The 10,833-nt window shown below is 37.0% G+C and overlaps 1 pseudogene; it reads left to right on the forward strand.

The window, feature by feature from the left end:
- The first annotated feature begins 333 nt into the window (after positions 1-333).
- On the forward strand, positions 334-10,338 carry LOC122900675 (annotated as a pseudogene).
- Positions 10,339-10,833: the final 495 nt, after the last annotated feature.

Below are 10,833 nucleotides of genomic sequence, written 5' to 3' on the forward strand. Positions count from 1 at the left end.
AGTAAACCAATAGGTTGTTTTAGTCCCAGTAAGATGTAATGGTGGCTTAGGCTAGGGTGTTGATGTTGGTGGTGATAAAGCTGAAGAGAGGTGAATAGACTCAAAGGATACTGGGAAGGAAAACCAATAAAATTTAGTGGTGGATTAGACGTGGGGTGGAGAGAGAGGAATTGTCAAGGATGGACCCTGAATTTTTCACTTGTTCAACTGAATAAATGATGTTGTCATTCACTGAGCATTAAGTTGTGTCTATTAAGATACAATTAACATATGAAAGATATATAAGTGAACTCTGACTACGTAAGTACAAAGAAATGGAAGAGAAATGCTGTCATGAACTCACCAAATCAAAGGCTGCCGGAGCATAAGACCGGAAAACAGACAGAATTCAAAATAGGTCCAGAAGTCCAGGAATCAGTGGTAATGGGTGTCTTTTGACAAGAATCATATGACCAGAATACCCCTGACATTGCAAGAAGCATGCCACCATAATCACACACGAATCCTCATCCTATCTTCATTTATATGCTCCATTTCAAATTTACACTCCAAGGTAGCAATGTCTAATTCACTAAGTCATATGCCTAAGTTTTGTCTTCCACGTGCAGGGGAAGAGAGGAACTGACATCTTCAAACTTGTTAGTGGGAGGTGGGGCACTTATCCTTTCCAAGACTATATTCATCAACGTCTGCCCCAATAAGAACGTGGTAAAATGCTAGAGAGCAGGGGGGAAAAAAATGTACACAATGGTCCATACCTTTGGCAGACCAACATTCACTCATATACTTCTTCCCAAAATTACACTTCCCAAAAGACTGTTCCTCCTAACATAATCTATATGTTACTTATACCACAAAATACACTTCTTTTCCAAATGAAGATAATCTGAAGTCTCTCATTACTCTATCCAGTTACAAGTCTATGAACTCCAGGTCATGTCTCTTCCTTCTCTGGTTTCAGTGTGATACATATTCTTTACCCTGAAAGCTAAATTTTAGGATTAACCATCACTGATAAGCCATAAATATTTTATACTCTGTTACAGAGTATAGAGGAAAAAAACTTCACCAGACCAGTAGTTTTTGGTTAGAGAAATAAATGTGATCTTAAGGGATAGTCCTTTTATTTGAACCCCAAGGATTCTATGATCAATTAGACACCTGGCAAAGATGCTATAGTCACCCCCCATTTTATACCTTGCTGTCATTATAGTAATAGGCCCACCATTTCTCCAATGGTAAGTAAACTGTCTAGCTTCTACCATTTTAGGGACTCACTGTTCCTACTGAAATCAGGAAACCCATTTCTATTTTAGCTTCTAGTCTAAGTTGTTCTAGTGAACAACTAGTACACCCCTTTTGTAATACGCCAGAGCTTCAATCGCAGCAGATGTCTCAAAACCCTGTAAATGGAATGTCTTCTAGGACTCCTTGAGGAATGGATTTAATGAACAGGTGAACAGGACACCTATGATAAATCAAATCCAGTATTCCAATCTCCCAATTATTTGAATTATTTTCTCTACATTATTCTAAGATATTTCTGGCATCTCAAGTTCATTTGTAAGTCTAGTTTAGTGTTACCCAGGCCAGCTTCTTTCCATCACACAGTATCAGGAATTTAGGAGATCAGGAATCTCCTAAAAGTGAACTCATATCAATAATTATATTCAGCCTAATCTAAAGTTGTTTCTCCATCTTTGGTCATATATGGTAAAATTCTATTATTATATATGTTCTCCAAATTACTGCTGATGTGAATTGGTAAAATCCTCCAATATTTTGATGTCTAAGCCTTCTCTTTCTGGATTTCACTTCTATAATGGATGTCCTGGGGCTTTCTGTGTTCTAACTCTGAACACAAGTCTGCAAATAATTCTAATTCCCTCTAGCAGCATGACTGCCTCAATTCAAAGGACTAATGGCTTCATGTTAATTCCATAAACTCTATGTATCCTTCTAAAAAATCCCTCCCCCACTTTATTGTTGACTGAAGAAGACCAGTAATGCTTTCTATTATTTGCACTTAAAAACATCTTATAAAATCAAAGAATTTAGAACAAGGAAGAAGAGTGTTATGGAAAAGCAAGAAAACCTCCTTGATCTTATGGGAAGATAATCTGGAAGTTCATGTTATACAATGACCAAAAAGTAGTTAAATTGTCATCTTTGGTCACTTGCACTCTGGTACCCAATAGGGATAAAACCTGGGGGGACATTGCTGTCACCAGTGAAGGATTTGACCAGGTCAGTGACCATGGGTAGAAGTTAGTGTTTCTAATAGCATTAGAAAACTTTAAAAAAGAGATAATTAAATTCAAATACCTAAATGTTTGGCTCATGGTATGAACTAAAACCTGGGAACATCTAGTGACTATTCTGGAAGTGACTGTTCCTGTTCTGACTAAAAGAACCTTTCGTCTTGGGGCGCCTGGGTGGCTCAGTGGATTAAGCCTCTGCCTTTGCCTCTAGTCATGATCCCAGAGTCCTGGGATCAAGCCCCACATCAGGCTCTGCTCAGCAGGGAACCTGCTTCCTCCTCTCTCTGCCAGCCTCTCTGCCTACTTGTGATCTCTCTCTCTCTGTCAAGTAAATAAATGAAATCTTAAAAAATAAATAAATAAATAAAAAGAAAAAAGAACATTTCATCTCTGGCAAAATCAGACTTTCATCAACCCCAGCATGAATTCTTTTGGGCTTGTCACAGATTAATGTCCTTGTATCTAGTTCTCACATGAAAATAAGATTGTGAACAAGTGGTAGCAAAAGAATTCGGATGAGGGCATAGGGAAAGCCTCCTCCCAAATAAGTACCCTTGTCTTCAAAAGCAATTCTTACTTTCCTGACTGGTTAGGCTTGGGAAATCAATAAGAACTGAGGTTCTTATTTTTGCAGGCCCCAGAGCCACAGAGGATCATAAACATCTTGTAGGAGGAATATTCTGGCCAGAACACCAGAACCACAACAGCAGAATACCATTATCATCAAAACTTGGAATAAACAAGACATCTTTGCCTTTCAATCTGTTACTTAAGAGGCAAAGAAGCAATAGGAAGAGCCTTGACCAGGTGCTATGAACTGGCTGCCTTGACATTGGAGAGGATAAAGACCAGGTTGTTCTAGATTCAGTAGTGAAAAGTTGAGAATTTCCCCTTCTCAGGACTGAGGAGTCTCACCAAAACCGTAAAGACAATGTTAGAAGGAGGAGAGTCTAAGAAGAGAGGCACATGGTAATTAGTGATATGTTGAAACTGAAATGTTTTGAAGTACAATGCAAAAAGAAGTAGGGAACTAGATCTACAGATCTAAAACTGTGAGAGGCCTGGACAAAAGTGTTAATTTGAAAATATCTTGTATATTGGGGTGCCTGAGTGATTCAGTCAGATAAGTGTCTGCCTTTGGCTCAGGTCATGATCTCAGGGTCCCAGGGTCAAGCCCTGAGTCAGGCTCCCTACTTAGCAGGAGGTCTGCTTCTCCCTTTCTCTCTGCCCTTCCCTCCACCCTGAGCATGCTCCCCCTACCCCCGCCAATTCATATGCACACGTATGTACTCTCTCTCTCTCAAATAAATAAAAATCTTTAAAAAATATATCTTGCATATGTAGGTAAGAATGATGCAATGATTCTGAATGACATGTGTTAGGAAGACACTGAAGATTAAGAGGACATGAGGTTCCAGCAGTCCCTTAAGGACATGCCTACATTTAAAGGTTAAGAAGAGGATGAATAAGCAAGAAACAAAGAATTGATCAGAGGTGTTGAAAACCGAGAGATGGTTATGTCACAGAAATCAAGGGAAGAATGTTTCAAAAGCAGGGAATGATTAAGATCAGTGAATACCACTGAGAGGTGAAGTCAAATGAAAATTTAAAATTATCTCAGGAACTTATGATGTGGAGGACACCGGTGACCTTCATTAGAGCTTGTTTTCATGGAGTGACGAGGCTAGAAGCCAGACTGGAGTAGGTTGAGCAATGAGTGGGAGGTGAGGAGTTGTAGACAGCTGGTGTCATTAACAACTACTTGAAGAAATGTGGCTGCAGAGAGAGAGGACAGGGTAGTACCTGAAGGGAAGGGATGGTTTCGTTTTTTGTGGAGTCTTTTGGGTCTGTTTAGTTGAAGAAAATTAATTGTACCTGTTTTTAAATTTTTTTTTATTTTTTATATTTTATTTATTTTATTTTTATTTCACTGTTCCAAAATTCATTGTTTATGCACCATACCCAGTGCTTCATGCAATATGTGCCTTCCACAATACCTACCACCAGGCTCACCCAACACCCCCCTCCCAAAACCCTCAGTTTGTCTCTCAAATGTGTTGTATTTGAAATCAAAAAGGAAGAATGTAGAAGGCAAGATCAAATACACACAAGAGAAAAACCAACAATAAATAGTGTAATGTTACAAAGAAAGTGAAAGGCTTTAAAGTACAAAGCTCAGAGGGTGGGTTAGTCTCCAGCAGGAGGGGATAGTCCCTCTAACGTAATGAGATGAGAGACCCTGTGCAGAACTGTGTATTTGGTGTTTGAAATGAGAACAATGAGGGGGTTCTCAAAAGCTGGCTGCTATTTTCTCTGTGAAGGAAGAAAAGCATCTGCAGAGCATGGAGGCGCTAGAGTTGACTGTTTCGCCTCCACATTATTGACATTTTGGACCAGACCATTCTATAGTATATAGTCTTTCCTGTGTATTAGGGGATGTTGTACAGCACCGCCTCACCCCTGCTCTTCCAGCTGTGACAATCAAAACTGTCTTCAGACATTGCCCAAGGTCCCCTAGGGGCTGGGATTGGGAATTACTGGTCTAGAGAGCAAAGAAGAAAAAGGAGAAGGTCTGAAAGTGTTGTGTAGGGCGGAGAGTAAATTGACCAAATAGATGTGGGAGGCTCGAAAGCCAGTCCTTCAGGCCCACCTGAAGTTGGATATGGATTCTGGTGCAATCAATCCGCCACACTGTGCTTTTTCTACCAAGACCTGGCAGCTGGGGCACAGACACTGAAAAAGTAGATGTTTGCATTCCCCAGGGATTGAGGTTTTTGCCAGAGAAATGTGATGAGAAGACAGAGGGAAAAAAGGTTCAGGATATTGGCAACATATTTATTGAAATTATGAATCACAGAATCTAAGCAGGTTGGGAGGCAAAGGGCAAGTGAAAAAATTATCTTTTTATAATGTTGTAAGGGCACCTGGGTTGCTCAGTCAGTTAAGTGTCTGCCTTCAGCTCACGTCATAACTGCAGGGTCCTGGGATTGAGCCCCAGGAGGGTGGCTGCCTGCTCAGTGGGGGGCCTGCTTCTCCCTCCGCCCTGCCCCCCATTCATTCTTTCTCTCTCTCTCTCAAATAAATAAAATCCTTTTTTAAAAAAAGAATGTAATAAGTTTAGGAGCTAGAAATGAAGTTTTGGCCTAAACATCTTTGAGATACACAGACACACAGATGCATACGCAAACACACACACCACACATTTATTTCAAAAACAGTGTTACATCATCACTTCTTCCTGTACTAAATGAAGGAAATGAGAATAAATAAAAATAATGAGTTCCATTTACTTTGTATATCAATTTCAGCACATTGTTTCTCCTGAACTAGATCTGAAAGCTGCTGCAATTGTCCATTTGCATTTCAAATTTCCAAGTCCCTTATTTTGCTACAGGTAATACATAAAACAGGGAGGCACTAAGGAAATGACAAAGGACTCTGTCTTTGCTTAAGATTGCTCACCAAAATGTCTTGAAAGGCTGTTGTAGAGCAGTGCCCAGAATTACATCTTTATTCTTTAGATATATCAGTAACAAGGAAGATGGAAATTAACAACAAAATGCACTTTGAGAGGTGGAAAGAACCAATAGCCAGTTTCTTTTAACTGTAGATAGCACGAGAGGGGTAAGACAAAACAAAACAACAGGAAAAAAAAAAATCCAGCAACACTGTTTTATTTTTTTTTTAATTATTTTTATTAACATACAATGTATTATTTGCCCCAGGGGTACAGGTCTGTGAATCATTAGGCTTACACATTTCACAGCACTCACCATAGCCCATACCCTCCCCAATGTCCATAACCCAGCCATCCTATCCCTACTCCACCACTGCCCAGCAAACCTCAGTTTGTTTTGTGAGATTAAGAGTCTCTTATGGTTTGTCTCCCTCCAGATCCCATCTTGTTTCATTTTTTTCCTTCACTACCCTCCATAACCCCCTGTCCTGCCTCTCAAATTCTTCATGTCAGGGAGATCATATGATAATTATCTTTCTCTGATTGACTCATTTCACTCAGCATAATACCCTCTAGGTCCACCCATATCGTTGCAAATGGCAAGAGTTCACTTCTTTTGATGGCTGTGTAGTATTCCATTGCATATATATACCACATCTTCTTTATCCATTCATCTAGCAATCCTGTTTTAAATTGAACTAAAAACTTCCAAACAAAGAGGAAAGGAAATCATAACTCTAACTAGAAAGTAACTACATCCAATCAACCAGACAGGGTTTGGAGAATTTCAGTCTCCAAAGAAGAGCGGAAAAGGCAGCATAGCACAGCCAATGCTGAGGAAAGTACTCTCTGACTAGTTCAGATAATTCTTTCCACAGAATTTCCAAATTTCTGTAGCTTGAAAAAGAAATCGTACCTGAATGTCTAGCTGCTTTACAGTTATGTTCTAAAAATTTTTGCCTTTATGTGTGTGTTTTGATGACAAGGAAAATATAAAATATATTAAATACAATTGTCTATGAAGAGAGAAGAATTGGCTTCTTTTTTCCCTTCATTTTTCCACAAACTTTTACAAAAACACGTCTCTGTACTAAAATAAAAGTTACCGCATTTTTAATGATTTGGCATCAAGAGAAAGTAAAGAAATAAGTGGTCAGCATAAACAGAGAACTGTAGCGACTAGAAAGAGAGAATCAGTGATAAAACCTTTTTCATTTCCCATTTATTTCCATGTTTTTAAGTGAGAAAATTTAGAGCTTTAACAAAAGCATTACACATCTGCCCTCAAGGTCAAGTGGGAAAGACAGATATTACTCACCATAAATACAGTTTTTAAAGGCAGGACAGAGGAGAAGGGAGGCAAAACAGGAAAAAAAAAAAAAAAAAAGCTTGTTTGACTGACAAAAGCTTGTTTGTCTCAGTACTGACATACTGAGAGAGCACAATTCTGCTATCTTATGAGCTATGTACAAACACACTGTTTCTATAAGAATTTTCAGTTTTCTTCTTTTTGTTGGTCTATATCTCCTGAATTTTTTACAGTAAATATGTATTATATTTGTGATAAGAATACAAAATTTTACAAATAGAAAAGGAAAAAGCAATTTAAGAGGAAAAATGTAAGTTTAATGGGAGTATGAATACCAGAAGATGTGAGAAAAAAATAAAAAATTTCTCAGGATGTCCTGGTTTTTATTATTTCTTGAAGGCATCCAGGATAATGGTTTTTATTTTGGTAGGATTAACTGAACATGGAGGAGTCATATATAGATTTTGCTATTAACTTGATAATACGTCCTATTAAATATCCATAATTCCTTTACAAAATAGAAGTCAATTCTTCAAAATATTTTTTCATTTAAAGATATTAGTGATGACAGGTAGGTAGATAGAATAGATAGATACAAATTTTATCTCTCTGGTCTTCCCAGTGATTATTGTACTAGAATTCGATACTAGGTTCTCTAAGTATTTAATAATAATTAACTAACATTAATAAATAATACTATTATATTAACAATATTATTTTGCTACACATAATATTTTATTGAATTTAATTCATATAATTTAATATTGAATTGATCATAACAGATATTTAACTAATATGACATAATAATTAATATTATTATTAACAGTTATTATAATACCTTATAGTTTTCTATATGCATACAATATATTTTTTCTGATATGCATGCAATATATAATTTGATCTTCACAACAACCCTTTCAATTAGGAGTTCTCACAATTTTACAGAAGAAATTGAGGCTAAATGTTTAAATAATCCACAGAAATGAGAGCTAGTTTTAAAAATAGGTCTTCTGATTCTTAATCTAACTCTGTTGCTCCTGCATCATTTTGCTTCATTTAAGCTGCCTACTTTGAACCAGTTAACTTCTCTTGGAAACATTTTGCTCACTACAGTGCCATGAGGTACAGTTAACTTAATAATAATTTTCCACACATCAAAAAATATGAATGTTATTCCTTGTCTACGTTTTACTTAATAGGAAAGAGTGTGGAGTATAGAAGTGATTCATAACTTAAAAACATTCCCTTGGTTTGACTACTCAATAAAAGTATGTGTGTCTCAAGCTGAGAAATTCGAGCGTTTTCCTCTGTGGTCTTAAAAATGCTTCTTGACTTTATACTCTCTACTTACTACTTTTCAAACTTCAGTATTTAACAATACTATTTAGTATGATGTCAACTTCATTTGTTTTATTATTTATTTATTTAATTATTTAATTTTATTTATTTATTTTGGTCAAGGCATTCCATGGTTCTAGAAAAAGATCTTTTGCAAGCTTGTTCTGAAAGGAAAACATTCTTTCTATAACAACTTTATTCAAATATAACTCAGCTACCATAAAAGTCACCCAATTAGAACATACAATTCAATATCTTTTAACATATTCACAGAGCCATGCGACTGTCATGGTAATTAATTTTAGAGCATTTTTATCATCCCCCAAAAGAAATCTTGCACCCTTCAGTGGTGACCTTCTACTCCCCAGGACCTCAGCTCAAGACAATCACTAATTTACTTTCTTTCCCTATAGATTACTTATTCTAGACATTTCTATATATGGAACCATAGCATATGTGGTCTTATGTGACTGCAGTCTTTTTTTTTTTTTTTTTTTTTTTATTTATTTGACAGAGAGAAATCACAAGTAGATGGAGAGGCAGGCAGAGAGAGAGAGAGAGAGAGAGAGAGAGGGAAGCAGGCTCCCTGCTGAGCAGCGAGCCCGATGTGGGACTCGATCCCAGGACCCTGAGATCATGACCTGAGCCGAAGGCAGCGGCTTAACCCACTGAGCCACCCAGGCGCCCGTGACTGCAGTCTTTAACTTAGCATAAAATTTTCAAGGTTCTTCCATGTTTCAGTTTGTGTCAGTACTTCATTCTTTTTTATTGCTAAATCATATTTCATTATATGGATATACCATATTTATCAGTTGATGGACATTCATGTTGCTTCCATCCTTTACTATTATAAATATTGCTGCTATGTATTATGAGTAGTGCTATTATGAAGAGTCATGGACAGATTTTCATGTACACAGATATTTTCACTTCTCTTGGGTATATACTTAGCACTGGAATTGTTGGTAACTCTGTATTTATCCTTTTAAAAGACTTCCAGACTATTTTCCAAAGCAACTGCCCCATTTTACATTCCCCCCCCACCTCAGCCATGTATGTGAATTTAAAACACTTTTTCAAGGAGAGGGAAATGATGATGCTACCTATAATTGATAAAATATTCTTAATGGAACATTATATATAGCCTATTAGTTAATCGAAAATTTTCAGAAATTTACATTTCCTAACTTTCTTCTTAAAGAAATTTATTCTACCTTATGAACACTTTTGGAATAAAAGAAATTAACTCTAGCATTACTTAAGTAAACTAAGTTCCTTATAATGTCTGCCTACTTTTAAGAATATTGAAATTAAATTCTTGATAGATAGGTAGATATGTGGATTTCAATATTAAGAATATAAAATGGGCTCTGTTTGTCTCATCTACTGTGAGAATAAAGACCGTTCTCAGCAGTTAGACTATTGACATTCCAGAAAATGTTGACATCACTCTGAAGGGATGCACTGTTACTGTGAAGGGCCCCTGGAGAAACTTTGCAAAGGGACTGCAGTCACATAAATGTAGAATCCAGTCTCCTGGGAAAGGTAAAGAAGAGGCTCCAAGTTGACAAATGAGGGATATAGAAAAGACCTGGCTACTGTTTGAACTATCTGTAGTCATATACAGAAGATGGTCAAGGGTGTTACACCGGGCTTCCATTACAAGATGAGGTTTGTGCGTGCTCACTTCTGCATCAATGTTGTTATTCAGGAGAACGGTTCTCTTGTTGCAATCCAAAATTTCTTGGGTGAAAAATATATCCACAGGATTTGGATGAGGCCAGGTGTTGCTTGTTCAGTATCTCAAGCCCAGAAAGATGAGTTAATGCTTGAAGGAAAATGACATTGAACTTGTATCAAACTCAGCTGCTTTGATTCAGCAAGCCACAACAGTGAAAAACAAGGATATCAGAAAAATTTTGGATAGTGTCTATGTTTCTGAAAAATGAACAGTTCAACAGGCTGAGGAATAAGATGTTGTCCAGGTATGGAAACAGCAAGATGCCGGGTGACTTTTCAGACTTATTTGGGATATTTTAAAGATGCAATAATAGCTGTATTGATTTGGGGCTTTTTCTTAAAACAATATTCTTTCCAACTATTTGGCAAGTAAACCATTCAGAAGTAAATTGTAGTGTGCCAAGAACAGTAACAGAAAGAATAGAACAGGAGTTTTTTCTAGTAAAGCTTCATGGGAGAAGTGGTTGTTTATTTTCCCTTGGTTTTTGTTGTTGTTGTTGTTGTTGTTTTTGTTTTGTTTTTGGGTTTTTGTTTGTTTGTTTTATTTTGCTTTGTTTTTTGAAGGACTATTAAGGGTATTTCAGCAAGAGGAATATGTTATGAGCAACAGGCCACACTATGTGGCTGTTCACCATTGGATGTAGAACTTTTGGGGGCAGTCCTAAAGGTGTCTAACTTTGCAGAGGCATGGATTTGAATATTTGTGAGGTCAGTGTTCTTGAGTAACT

The sequence above is a fragment of the Neovison vison genome, chromosome 1 (assembly GCF_020171115.1).
Source record: "Neovison vison isolate M4711 chromosome 1, ASM_NN_V1, whole genome shotgun sequence".
In the NCBI taxonomy this organism is placed as follows: Eukaryota; Metazoa; Chordata; class Mammalia; order Carnivora; family Mustelidae; genus Neogale; species Neogale vison.